This window comes from Pan troglodytes, chromosome 15, assembly GCF_028858775.2.
Source record: "Pan troglodytes isolate AG18354 chromosome 15, NHGRI_mPanTro3-v2.0_pri, whole genome shotgun sequence".
NCBI lineage: Eukaryota > Metazoa > Chordata > Mammalia > Primates > Hominidae > Pan > Pan troglodytes.
Window position 1 is genome coordinate 28,793,392 of NC_072413.2, and position 14,669 is coordinate 28,808,060.

The window sequence follows — 14,669 nt, forward strand, 5'->3', positions numbered from 1 at the left end:
TCCATTTTGAGTTAACTTTTGTGTGTGGTGTATGATACAAGTCCAAATTTTTGTGTGTAGTGTATGGTAGGCATCCAAATCACTTTAGTAAATGGATAGCCAACTGTTCTAGCACCAATTATTTAAATGACTCTTTTTTCCTCCATTGAATTGTCTTTGCACCTTTGTCAAAAGTCAATTGCCCATAACAGCTAACACAATCTTGTTAAACAAAAATTAAGTTGGAAGACTTATACTTCCTCACATCTAAACTTAACACAAAGCTGTAATAATTGAACAGTATAGTGCTGGCATAAGGATAGACATATAGATCAATGGAATAGAACTGAGAGTCTAGAAATAAACCTATATATATGTAGCTAATTGGTATTTGACAAGAGTAACAAAACCACTCAATAAAGAAAGAATAGTCTCTCCAACAAAGATATCAGGACAATTAAATAGCCATATGCAAAAGAATGAAGTTGGATCCCCACCTTGTTCCATCTACAAAAATTTACTCAAAATGAATAAACTCAAGACTTAAATGTAGGAGCTAAAACTATAAAACTGTTATGAAAAAGAAATAGGGATAAATCCTTATCACCTTGAATTTGGCAATGGATTCTGAGAAATTACATCAAAAGCACAAGCAACGAAAGAAAAAATAAATTGGACTTCAAAATTTTAAAGTTTTATGCATCAAAGCACATGATAAAGAGAAAAATAAACAATGAATGGGAGAAAACAGTTGCAAAACATATTTGATATGAGTCTACGAGTATGCAGAATATGTAAAGAATTCTTACAACTCAACAGGAAAAAAATAAAAATGAGCGAAGGACTTTAATAGACATTTTTCTAAAGATATACAAATGGCAAATAAACACATGAAAAGATGCTAAACATGATTAGTCAATTAGGGAAATGCAAATCAAAACCATAATGAAGTACTGCTTCACACAATTAGGATAGCTATATTTTTTTTAAAAAAGAAAAACAAACAAAAACAAGTGTTAGTGAGGATGCAGAGAATATCAGAGCCCTCACACATTGCTGGTGAGAATGTAAAATGGGTCAGCCACTGTGAAAAACAATTTGGTGATTCCTTAATAAGGTAACATATCATTACCATATGATCAAGCAATTCCACTCCTAGGTATATATCCAAAAGAATTAAAAACAGGTATTCAAACAAATACTTGTACACAAATGTTCACAGAAACACTATTAACAATTGCCAAAAGGTAGAAACCACCCAAGTGTCCATCAACTGAAGAATGGATAAACAAACTGTGATATGTCCATATGATAGAACATTATTCAAAGCTGGGCATGGTGGCACATGACTGTAATCCCAGCTACTCAAGACGCTGAGGAGAAAGGATCATTCTTTTTTTTTTTTTGGAGGGGGGAGGATTTAAAGATAGTAAACTTTATTTCTTAACATATGATCCGTCAAGTTTGAGACACATTTGCAAGCAATGATACTAGCCTTTTAGTCCATCCCTAAAGAACAGAGGATCCTGGAAATGTAACCATATCAATGCAGTCCCTTTTACGTTATTAAATGAAGTAAAATGGGTACCCTTGAGTGATTTTTTTTTAATTTTTACAATCTTTCTTTAGAGATGGGGTCTTACTCTGTTGCCCAGACTAGAATGCTGTGGTGCCACCATAGCTCACTGCAGCTTCCAATTCCTTGGCTCAAGCAATCCTCCTGCCTTAGCCCTCAGAGTAGCTAGGACGTAGGTGTGTGCTACCATGCCCAGTTACAAACCTCTTTTTATATAGACATATTATAAGCATCTTTTCATGTCAATATAGATCTGCCTCATTCTATAATTGTATGAATGTATCATAATGTTATAATTTCTCTACTAATAATACATTGAATATACATACCTTTATTAATATGCATTTCTATTACCATCTTTACTTAACGGTCCATTATTCACTAAATCAGAGCTTCCTTCTAGTATGCCTGACTTTTGCATCTCATTCATCCCAGTCATGCTTTTATTATATAACAGGGCACACAGTAGACACGAAAGATATTCTGTAAACTGGAGGGGATACAGGACATTTTTGAGAAGGTACAAAGTCCTCAGATGGGCTTAGAAAATTCACTGTGTAATCCATACATTATTCTACTCAATTTGCACATCTTTGGGTTCATGTATATACTGCTACGGTGTCCTCGCCATCACCTAAATGTGACTCAGTCTGTTCTACTGTAATTATCTTGTGAATTTCCTTGTCCTGTACTTTTATTGTTGGTCTTCTTGCATTGATGATACAACAGCAACAACATTTTTAATTATTGTCAAAAGATTAACTTGCAATGTACAGAGTTTACTCAAAATTTTCTTCTTTAAGGAAAAACACTGCAAAAAGTCAAGAGGATACCAAATTGAAACACACAATGGCGCCTCTGAGTCAATATGAAATCATGATGAAGTAGAAATAAAGCCTTTCCGAGATAGCAAATTTTTTAAAAAATGATGCAAATAGAAAATATCCTTCACTTTTAAGGCGTAGTCCTAACTTCAGGTTTTCTGTCCTATATTTCCCATAATTACTACATATGCCTCATGTTCTAATTTTTTAGTTACAGTTGAAATAAGGTTTAAACTCCAATTAGGCTTTTTTCCTTGCCAAATTGTATTATATATATTTTAAATACTACTTCTACCAAATGTTTTAACTTACTTTCTTCCAAGGATATTTGCTTTTTGACATTTTACTGAAGGCTATTAGAGGATCAGCCTCCTATTCCCTATGTTTGCCCACATAAATGCACATGGGCTGTGGGGGTAGAGCATGGAACAGGCAAGCACCTGTAATTGTGACTATTTCTGTAGAAGAGGAGGGCCTAGGGTGAATTTCCAATAGCCATTGTTACTCTCCTTTCACCGTCTACCATAGCTTGCAAGAAAAAATTAGTATCAGTTTAGCATCATACCCCTGAAGCTGCCAAGTTCAACTCCAGCTCAAATCAGATATATGACAAATTTCAGGACAACAATGACTCATATATTTGTAGCTAAGAATTTTAAGCCCAGGAGGTTTCACACATTAAACACATACTTTAAACACAGAAATAGAAGATAGTCTTTGCTAAAATAAGTGAATAATAAGAATATGTAAGCATGAAAATACATGGACATTCATAGAACATCTCTCTACAACTTATTAAAGGAGAGGTACAGACAGGGTCCTGGTTTACTGGTACAATTTGGCAATCAAAACAGTTCCTGAAGGAGATTAAGATGGCTGTTCCTCTTTCTAGATTTTGTTTAATTTCAGCTTTATACATTTTTCAGCTTTATATATTTTCCATAGAATCCTTCTACCTTTTTGCTGAATTTAGCATCTCTTTCATTAATGTAGTCAATATCTGCATCATTATTATAGGGACATCTTGAGCTATATTTGTCTCATGCTTCAATTTGCTTTTCCCAGTCTATGAGCATCCTATCGATTTCCTCTGTGGAAGGCACATATTCCCTGAAGAAGGCTGCTGGATATTGGGTAGAACTCCTGTCCATAGTTTTCTCTTAGTTTTAATTTCTATGTCAGGTTTGATCTGTTTCGTCGACCATGGCACTGGCATACCTGGGCAGCAGCATAATATGAAATTCCCAGATCAGGGTTTTTCCTCTTCTATTTCCTTCCCCATCTCAGAAGGATCACTTGAGCCCAGGGGTTCAAGACCAGCCTTGGCAACATAGTAAGATCCCATTTCAAAAAATAGAACATTATTCAGCAATAAAAAGGAATAAAGTACTGATCCATGCTACAATGCAGATGAGCCTCCAAAACATTATATGAAGTATAAGAAGTCAGGCACAAAAGATCACAGACTATATGACCCCATTTTTATGAAACTTCCAGAATAGGTAAATCTATAAAGACAAGAAGCTGACTAGTGGTTTTCAGTGGATAAGGATAAGTGGATGGAAGTATATGCTTGATGGTTATGGGGTTTGCTTTGGGGATGATGAAAATATATTGGAAATAGATAGAGGTAATGGTTGCACAACATTATGAATGTACTAAGTGCCATTAAATTGTACACTTTGAAGTAGTTGATTTTTATGTTATGCGAAATTTACCTCAATTCAATTTTTAAAAATCTATTGATCATAAATATAAGGGCATTTCTGGACTCTCAGTTTGATTCTACTATCTATATGTCTATTCTTATGTTACACACAAAAAATTTCATTCTTCTCAAGAATTCCCTGAAAAACTCATTTAAATGAATGTCAAACTCTTCACCTATTTAATAAATAGCATCAAATGACTATTTACTCCCAGACTTCAAAGATTTGCTTCAAAATCCTTGCCTTTCTGGGTTCACAATTCCTAAACTATTGTATCATAATTTTTATCCAATCTTAATCAAGCCTTTATATTAAAAGAAGTACCTTAAAACATCCTCCAAAACTTTATAAATATTGTGAATTTGTCTTCTCCACTATCAGGTGTTACTAAAAATATCTATCAAGGTAGCGCTCTCCCTCACCACAGTAAGAATAAACTCAGCCTTGTCTTACTAACAGATTATTTTGGTGAACTTTTCAGGGAGGCCGAATTCAATGATCTTATAGGTTTTACCAAGAACCAATGAAGGGCTCCAAGGCTCTTCATGATGGCCCCAAGGCTCTGGACAGTACACTCTTCAGAAATCGTTTAAGCCTCCCATTTGGTGGGCAAAGGGTATCTCTGACCATAACAGGGAGGTAAATATTGCAATGGGCCAAGCTCTGAATACTTTTTGTTGAAAAAATCTCAGCTTTATTTTTGCCTCCCAGTACTTAGGAACTAGTTTTAGGAATCTTTTCATTATCTGATAAAGTAACTTTTATCTTGGTGGAAATCTGCCTTTGTACTAATAACATTACTTGTCTTTGTCTGTCCTTGTCAAATATGTCTTTGTAACATGCCCTTAAGGAGAATGTTCCTAGGGAAAGAATGGGTACAGGCCCCAATAAATGTCTGTTTTCACAAGCTGGACCTGAGAACTGAAAAGTATAGGCATTCTTTAGACAAACTCTTCCTCGTGTCACTTAAAACTTAATGTAAATTTTCCCGAGTCTTTTGTTTGGCTCTTTTGTCTGTGGATGCCTGGTTTGGTGAGAGCTTTTATTAAAACTTGTTATACAGAAGCTGCAAATTAGTGAGATTTACAGATAGAAAGGGCATAGCCATTAGGCTGGGGAAATGATTCATGACATATATAAGCAATACTTTCAACTTTAGGGCTTTTTCTCAGTCTAAACCTATATTTGCAACAACTCTGGGTTGGCTCCTAGTTTTTACATGTATTTATGCTGTAACAAATTTGTGTGCTAAATTATCTGTATGGCATAATTTCACCGAGTATAATTTAGAATTAGGGTGGCCATTTGATGCAATTTGACATAAACAAAATTATTCAGTTGAGAGGTGATTTAAGGGCAAAAATGAAACAGAATCCCAAAGACCCAATGGTCTGCTGTTTTTTTGTTTGTTTTTGTTTTTTTTACTGGTTTGAGGAAGGCTTAATTCCAAAAGGAATTAATATTCAAAAATATCTTTCTTAAGAGGAAGGCAGAGGAAGAATTGAAACAGAAGAGGAAAATTCCATGTAATAATGGAAACAGAATTTCGAAGGTGATAATGCTGCTGGCTTTAAAGATGAAACAAGGGACCATAAGCCAAGGAATGCAGCTCTAGAAGCTGGAGAAGGCAAGGAAACTGATTCTCCCTTAAAGCTTCTAGGAGGAACAAGCCCTGCCAATACTTTGACTTGAACCTAGGGAAACTGACTGGGGCTGGCCGGGCCTGGTGGTTCACGCCTGTAATCTCAGCACTTTGGGAGGCCGAGGTGGGTGGATCACCTGAGGTCAGGATTTGGAGACCAGCCTGGCCAACATGGTGAAACCCTGTCTCTACTAAAAATACAAAAATTAGCTGGGCGTGGTGGCACCTGCCTGTAGTCCCAGCTACTCGGGAGGCTGAGGCAGGAGAACCACTTGAACCTGGGAGGTGTAGGTTGCAGTGAGCTGAGATCGCGCCCCCTACACTCCAGCCTGGGCGATAGAGCGAGACTCCATATCAAACAAACAAAAAAAAGAAACAAAGAAATTGATTGCCTTCTAGCCTCCAGACTATAAGAAAATAAATGTGTGGTGTTATGAGCTACCAAGTTTGTAACTAATAAGAGACAAATGTAGCTAGTTACCTAAAAATCTTCTACTCTATTTTTTCTAGCAATGTTATTGATGTATAATTGACTTAAAATAAGTCATATATATTTAATAGTACAATTTGATAAGTTTTGACATACGTAAGCACCTATGAAACCATCACCATGTATAATCAAGACACTGAATATATACATTACTCCCCCAAATTTCCTTGTGCTCCTTTGTAACTTCTCCCCATTCCCCACCCAATCCCCAGGCAACCACATATCTACTTTCTATCATTATAAATTAGTTTGTATTTTCTAGAATCTTACATAAGTGAAACTATACAGTATGTATTTTTTCTGACTTTCACTAAGCATAATTATTTTAAGATTCATTCTTGAAATATTGTGTATCAATAGTTAATTTATTGTAATATGTATTGTATTGTTTATACATTTATCAGTTGTTAGGCATTTTCCATTTTTGGTTATTTACAAAGTTGCTATGAACATATGTATGCAAGTCTTTGTTGGAATGACAGGATTATAAGGTAAACGTGTATTTAACATTTTAAGAAACTAGTGAACTATTTTCAAAAGTGTTCATATCATTTTACATTCCCACACAATGTATGAGAATTCCAGCTCCTCTATATCCTTGCTAACATTTGATATAATCAGTCCATTTAATTTTAGTCATTCTAATATTAGTTTAGATACTACCATTCTCCTTTTGTTACTATTTGCATAGAACAACCCTTTCCATCCTTTCACTGTTAACCTATTTGTGTCTTTGAATCTAAAGTGAGTCTTTTAGAGACAGTATATAGTTGGATCATGGTTTTTTTTTTTTTTTTTTTTTTTTGGTCCATTCTGCCTATCTCTGTCTTTTGACTGGAGAATTTAATCCACTTACATTTAGAATAATCATTGATAAGGAAAGACTTATTCCTTTATTTTGCTATTTGTTTTCTATATGCCTTATAGCTTTTTTGTCCATTTCCTGCATTACTGTCTTTTGTATTGAGTTGATATTTTGTAGTGAAATGTTTAAATTTCTCATATTATTTTGTATACATTCTTCAGTTATTTTCTTGTGGTTACCATGGGATTACATAACACCCTAAAGTTATAACACTCTAATTTGAATTTACAGCAGATTAACTTTAATAACATACACTATTTCTCTAACAGCTCTATCCCCAACCCTTTTGATTGTCAATGTCATAAACTTATATTTTTATACACTGTCCAAAAACATAAGCTAATAACTTTCTAACACATTAGTGTCTTAAATTACATAGAGAATAAAAGCATGGAGTTGCAAACCATGATTATCGTAACAGCTTTTAGACTAATAATTGTTTATTTTTAAATGTATCAGTCTTTTAAACCATTTAGAAAAAAGTTACACATTATTTTTATAATACTAGGTTTTATAATGCAATTTTGATTTGACAATTTTCTTTTAGTACTTAAAAAACATAAGTGCATTGTCTTCTGGCCTCCAAAGTATCTGACAATAAATCTGCTGTTAATCTTATTGTGTCCAGAATTGGTGGGTTCTTGGTCTCACTGACTTCAAGAATGAAGCCGGGGACCCTCACAGTGAGTGTTACAGTTCTTAAACATGGTGTGTCCAGAGTTTGTTCCTTCTGATGTTCGGACGTGTTCGGAGTTTCTTCCTTCTGGTGGGTTCATGGTCTCGCTGGCTTCAGGAGTGAAACTGCAGACCTTCGCAGTGAGTGTTACAGCTCTTAAGGCGAAGCATCTGGAGTTGTTCATTCCTCCCAGGGGCTTCGTGATCTCGCTGGCCTCAGGAGTGAAGGTGCAGACCTTTTCAGTAAATGTTACAACCCATAAACGCAGTGCTGGCCCAAAGAGTGAGCATCAACAAGATTTATTCCAAAGAGTGAAAGAACAAAGCTCCCACAGTGTGGAAGGGGACCCTAGCTGGTTGCCGCTGCTGGCTCAGGCAGCCTGCTTTTATTCCGTTCTCTGGCCCCACTCACATCCTGCTGATTGGTCCATTTTACACAGAGCTGATTGGTCCATTTTACAGACAGCTGATTAGTCCGTTGTACAGAGAGCTGATTGTTCCGTTTTGACAGGGTGCTGATTGGTGCATTTACAATCCCTGAGCTAGACACAGAGTGCTGATTGGTGCATTTACAATCCTCTAGCTAGACATAAAAGTTCTCCAAGTCCTCACCAGATTAACTTGACACAGAGCACCGACTGGTGAGTTTACAAACCTTGAGCTAGACACAGGGTGCTGATTGGTGCGTTTACAAACCTTGAGCTAGACACAGAGTGCTGATTGGTGTGTTTACAAACCTTAAGCTAGACACAGAGTGCTGATTGGTATATTTACAGTCCTTTAGCTAGACATAAAGGTTCTCCAAGTCTCCACTAGAGTAGCTAGACACAGAGCATTGATTGGTGCGTTTACAAACTAGAGACAGGGTGCTGATGGGTGTGTTTACAAACCTTGAGCTAGACACAGAGTGCTGATTGGTGTATTCACAATCCTTTAGCTAGACATAGGTTCTCCAAGTCCCCACCAGATTAGCTAGATACAGAGTGCTGATTGGTGCATCCACGAGCCCCGAGCTAGACACAGAGTGCCGATTGGTGCATATACAATCCTCCAGCTAGACATAAAAGTTCTCCAAGTCACCACTGGACTCAGGAGCCCAGCTGGCTTTGCCTAGTGGATCCCGCCCCAGGGCTGAAGGCGGAACTGCCTACCAGTCCCGCACTGCACGCCTGCACTCCTCAGCCCTTGGGCGGTCAATGGGACCGGGTGCGGCGGAGCAAGGGACGGCGCCCCTCTGGGAGGCTCGGGCCCCACGGGAGCCCACTACGGGGTGCAGGTGGCAGGGGGGGCTTAGGCATGGTGGGCTGCAGGTCTGAGCCCTGCCCTGCGGGGAGGCAGCTGAGACCCAGTGAGAATTCGAGCGCAGCGCAGGTGGGCCATTAGTGCTGGGGTACCCGGCACCCTGTCTGCAGCTACTGGCCCGGGTGCTAAGCCCGTCACTGCCCAGGGCTGGCGGTGCCGGCCGGAGGCTCTGAGTGTGGGGCCTGCCGAGCCTACGCCCACCCGGAACTCGCACTGGTCCGCCAGAGCTGTGCGCAGCCCAGATTCCCGCCCACACCTCTCCCTCCACACCTCCCTGCAAGCAGAGGGAGTCGGCTCCAGCCTCGGCCAGCCCAGAGAGGGGCTCCGACAGTGCAGCGGAGGGCTAAAGGGCTCCTCAAGCGTGGCCAGAGCAGACGCAGAGGCTGAGGAGGCGCTGAGAGCGAGCGAGGGCCACCAGCACGTTGTCACCTCTTGTTATGACCCCTTGTGACAAGTCACTTCTCTCTTGCAGCTTTCAAAATTCTCTTTGTGTTTGTCTTCCAATATTTTGATGATAATATCTTGGTGTGGGTCTCTGAGTTCATCACACATTGAGCCTGTTGAGCTTCTTGGATGTTTATATTCATATCGTCCATCAAATTTGGGAAGTTTTTAGCCACTACTTTTTGAGATATTCTCTCTTTTTCTTTCTCTTCTTTTTCTAGGAATACCATAATGCCTGTGTTGTTTAGCTTTATGGTGTCACATAGGTCTCTTGGGCTCAGTTCCGTTTTCTTCAATCTTTTTCTTTCTGTTTCTCAAACTCAGTAATTTTCATTGTTCTATTTTCAAGTTCACTGATTCTTTCTCCTGCCTGCCCAAATCTGCCTTTGAATACTTCTAGTGAATTTTTTCATTTCAGTTACTATAATTTTCAGCTCCACGATTTTTTTCTTTTTAGGCTTTTTATTTATTTAATGATTTTTCCATTTTGTTCAGACATCATTTTGTTGACTGTCATTTCTTCCTTTAGTTCTTTGAGCATCTTTAAGACAGTTGTTTTAAAGTCTTTGTCTGTCTAGTAGATCTGCCATCCCGTCTTTTTCAAAGATAGTTTATTGTTTTTTTCCTTTTGAAAAGACCATACTTTCCTGTTTCTTTGTATGCTTTGTGATTTTTTTTGTTGTTGTTGAAAACTGTATATTTGCATCTAATAATGTCGTACCTTTGGAAATCAGGTTCTCTCCCTTCCCTAGGTTTTGCTGGTGTTTTGGGTTTTATTATTATTTTTGTTGCTGTTATTGTTATACGTTGTGTCTGTGCTGAGGATCAGCCTGAGGTTTAAACTTAAGGCCTTCTCTGGTCTTTGCTGAGCCTGCACCTTCACCTGGGCATGTGTGGTGACTTTCTAGTTTTCCTTACATATGCAGTTGCTTTTGAATGTCCTAGTCTTCAATGTCTCACTTCCATAAGGGGAGACAGAGAAAAATAACAGGAGAGAAAAGGCTCTGCCTCTTTAAATCTCCTGGATATTACTGTAGCCAGAGGAGTGGGAGGGTTTGCAACAATGGGGGTTAGTGCAACCGTAATGACCACCACCTCTTTTTCTATACCTCTGTGATCAGATGCAGCAATCAATGATCACAGCACAGATCCCCAATATTTGTAGGACATGGTCCTTTTTGCCTGTTCTGGTTCCTGCAAGCTGTGTGAAAGCTGCTCCAGAAACATATTCACAGCTGCCCACTATTGGGCTGAAGGGTGGGACTGTTATTTAAAATAACGTTATGAAACTACATGCTAACATAAATATTTGTGTTTTCTAAAACAAAAATAATTTAGTGAGAAGAATGGCATTGTTTTACCTTTATATAAATCTCTCTGGTGGATAATTTAATATAAAATCACTGGATTGGCTGGGCACAGTGGCTCATGCCTGTAATCCCAGCACTTTGAGAGGCCAAGGCAGGCAGATCACAAGGTCAGGAGATCGAGACCATCCTGGCTAACACGGTGAAACCCTGTCTCTACTAAAAATACAAAAAAATTAGCGGGGTGTGGTGGTGGGTGCCTGTAGTCCCAACTACCAGGGAGGCTGAGGCAGGAGAATCACTCAAACCCGGGAGGCGGAGGTTGCAGTGAGCTCAGATCACGCTGCTGCACTCCAGCCTGGGTGGCAGAGCGAGACTCCATTTCAAAAAAAACAGAAGAAAAAAAAAAGAAAATCACTGGATTTTCATATCAGTTTCTGCATTCAGTCTGTTGCAATATCACACCCCATGCAGCCTCTGGAAAACTCTATTGTACACTTGTGAGAGAATATCAGTGAAAAGGCAAACGGTCTTAGTATTATTTTGAAGATAGTTTGACCTCATGAACCACATTTTGAAAATTGTTGATCTAATTCATCCTTCAGTCTAGTACTAAAAAGTCGTCTCTGTACTAATATTAACAAAGCTTCTACCTAATACTAGATGATATCTGAGGTTCTTTATTAAACTAACGTCCTACAGTTCTATAGATGAACAAGCAAATTTCTCACAAAAAAAAACTTTGCTATTAGCTAATTGTTTTAGATTAATATTAGGTTTCTTATCACTGCTCCTATCTCTGCTGGGTGTGTGAATTGAAATATTGTAATGGAAAATGAACAAGCTTTGTGTCCAACCAAACAAGCTATAGTTAAAATACCAGTTCTGCCTACTGTGGCCTTGGACAAATTATTTAATCTTATTAAGCCCTAGTTTCATCACCTACTTTGTCAAGATTAAGTAAATCAACATTTAGTTTTAGCACAGTGTTTTGAATGTAGAAAGCATTAAACAAATGTTAGTTCCTTTTATGTTTTTCCAATCATATACCTTTTATTAGTTAACCTCACCTACAGGAAGACTCATTGCCCCATTATGACCACTGTGGGAAGGCTAAAGTTTAATATCTATTACTGTACAATACCTAAGAAGTGAGTCAACTTGGAGATACTAGACTTGCAAACCCAAACAATTTAAAAAATTGTACAGGGGTTAAATAGCAAACATTACATCAAACTGCCCTGAAATTCTCACTATTTCAGCTACAAATATGACCTATTAGAGCTAGTTTATTAGCTCTTTCTATAAACATGGATTAACTCAAATCACTACCAAGGTGGAAAGTAGACAGCAGGTCACTAAGGAATGTATCATATGTTCTGAAGGGCAGAGAAAAGGAATATGAGGCTAAGATCCACCTGGGAGGAGAGTTCCTTTGTGCCTTTCAGTGGCTCACAAGCCTAAGGATACTGGGCATGGAATGCCAGATGCCATTGAAAGGAGAAGGAAGGGGATGTTAACTGTATGTCTTACCCATTTGCCTAATTATAATTACCATTAAATGTCCTCTCACTTAGAGCTCACAAGAAACCTGTCAGGTGGTTATTATTATTTACATCTGATTAATGTGTAGTGAAGCTCAAAGGATTGGGTACTTCATACTTAGCTAGTAAGTAAAACGGCTAGTATTTAAACCTCAGCCTGTTTTGCTTTCAGGTTCGCCTCTTAACATTGCACTACTTACTATCCTTGAAAAATGTTTCCTAAAGAATGGCCCTAAGGGTTGAAGCTAAACTTTGAGCAAGTGCCTGCTTCCTAAGTGATGATTCTGTGCCCTAGACCTTTGTGAGAATTTGAAGTTTTCTTTCACCCCCAACAAAACACTCAGGTAAGAATTGGGCTTATTATAACTGAGTCACTTTATCAATTCAGTTGCGGAGTCATTTTCCGCAAGTATTCTGGGAGGGATTAAAAAATCAAAGTACACAAACTGAAAACAGTTTTGATTGCCAGCAATTGTATCCAAGAATGTTAAAGATTCAGTTCAAGCATGTTGTTCATTACTTGATTTATTCTGGGTGGCATTACCAATGTGTGTTCCTGCATTTGGAGTTACTCTTAACTGTAAAGAGGCTCTGATTTCTATGTAAACACTTCAGGCCAAAAGACAGCAATTTTAAAAAGCAATCCAGACAATCATTTGTTTGAAACACCAACTTAGAGAGGAGTAATGTTAACATAAACATACCACATCTTTGACCTATATTAAAGCACATGTCTCATATTGGCTACAAGCAAACTTTGAGTCCTTTGTAAAATCCATACAGTTACCCAGCAGGCATGATGTCATTCCAAATCACTGTGGTTACTGTATAGCTACTTATTATCCAAACAACCCTGAAACAAAAGACCTGAAATTCGCTGATTTGGATGCTGCTTCCTGCTGCCAGGAGGAGGTGTGTTTAACTTACAAGAGACTGAACAGCAGTTAGATGAACATTTTAGATCAAAAGATCCAAGTAAATAGACAATGAAGAAAAGACTTCGGTTTGATAGCAGACAACCTACTTTCCCAAAAATGTATCTTAATTCAAGTTCAAAAATTGATATAAAAAGACTGGTCACGCAAATGAATGTAAGAAACATATTAGTAAACACATGAATGAAACTGTGCTCCAAAGAGTTAAAGAAACCAATAACTAACAGACATTCTTGAATTTGAAGGTTAGTCAATAATAAAAGGAAACAACTTGCCGAAAAGCTGAAACTCCCTCTACTTGAGGGATTTTAAAAAACTGGATGAAACAATGAACTGAACTGTTGGAAACAATGTGGCCAACTGGAGTTTGCGCAGAGCAAATTTGTTGATGTCACAGCCTAAATTTCTACCACATTTCATATTAAGTCCCCCTAAATTTGCACCTGTGACCCATGAGGAGGCACAAAGGGATAACTGGGCGTGCCTGAGGACTTTCCAGACCTCCCCTTTTCTTCCACCAATCACCTACTAGTCTCAGAATCACCCCCTAAACCTTTTCTAATAAAAGTAAAGCCAACACAGAGAGACGGCTTTGAGCTGGACTCCTGTCTTCTTGTGAGTTGACATATAACAAAAAGCTTTTCTTTTCCCAAAAGCCCAGTGTCATTGTATATTGGCTTTTAGTGCATCAGGCATCAAGCCCTTTTTGCTTGAGAAAATGAATACAACTCCATTCAGAAACATATTAGCACTGCTGACAGCATAGCAGAAGCTTGGCAAATTATTATTAATCATGGAGTCATACACTAATAATGGTCATGTACTTATTTCGTATGATATTATTATTATGTCTTCAACACAAGAGATGATCAACAATATGGGCTATGGCTGGGGGCAGTGGTTCACACCCGTAATCTCAGCACTTTTGAAGGCTGAGGCAGGAGGATCACTTGAACCCAGGAGTTCAAGACCAGCCTGGGCAAAATAGCGAGATTCCCCCATCTCTACAAAAATTAAAAAAAAAAAAAAAATTAGCTGGGCATAGCAGTGCGTGCCTGTGGCCCCAGCTACTTGAAAAGCTGAAATGAGAGGATCACTTGAGCCCAGGTGGTTGAGACTGCAGTGAGCCATGATCATATCCCTGCACTTGCAACCTGAGTGACAGAACATGATCCTGTCTCAACAATTAATAATAATAATAATAATGATAATATAGGCTAATTTATTTTGGAATCATGGGATGAAAATTTTGTAGCATTAATGCCATAATTAGAAATACTAAGTATATTCCAAAGTATTCAAATATTGCTGAGAATCATAGAGGAAGCCTAAGTAACAGATAAGGACAGTGAGCACAGAGAGGGGAAGAAGAAAAAA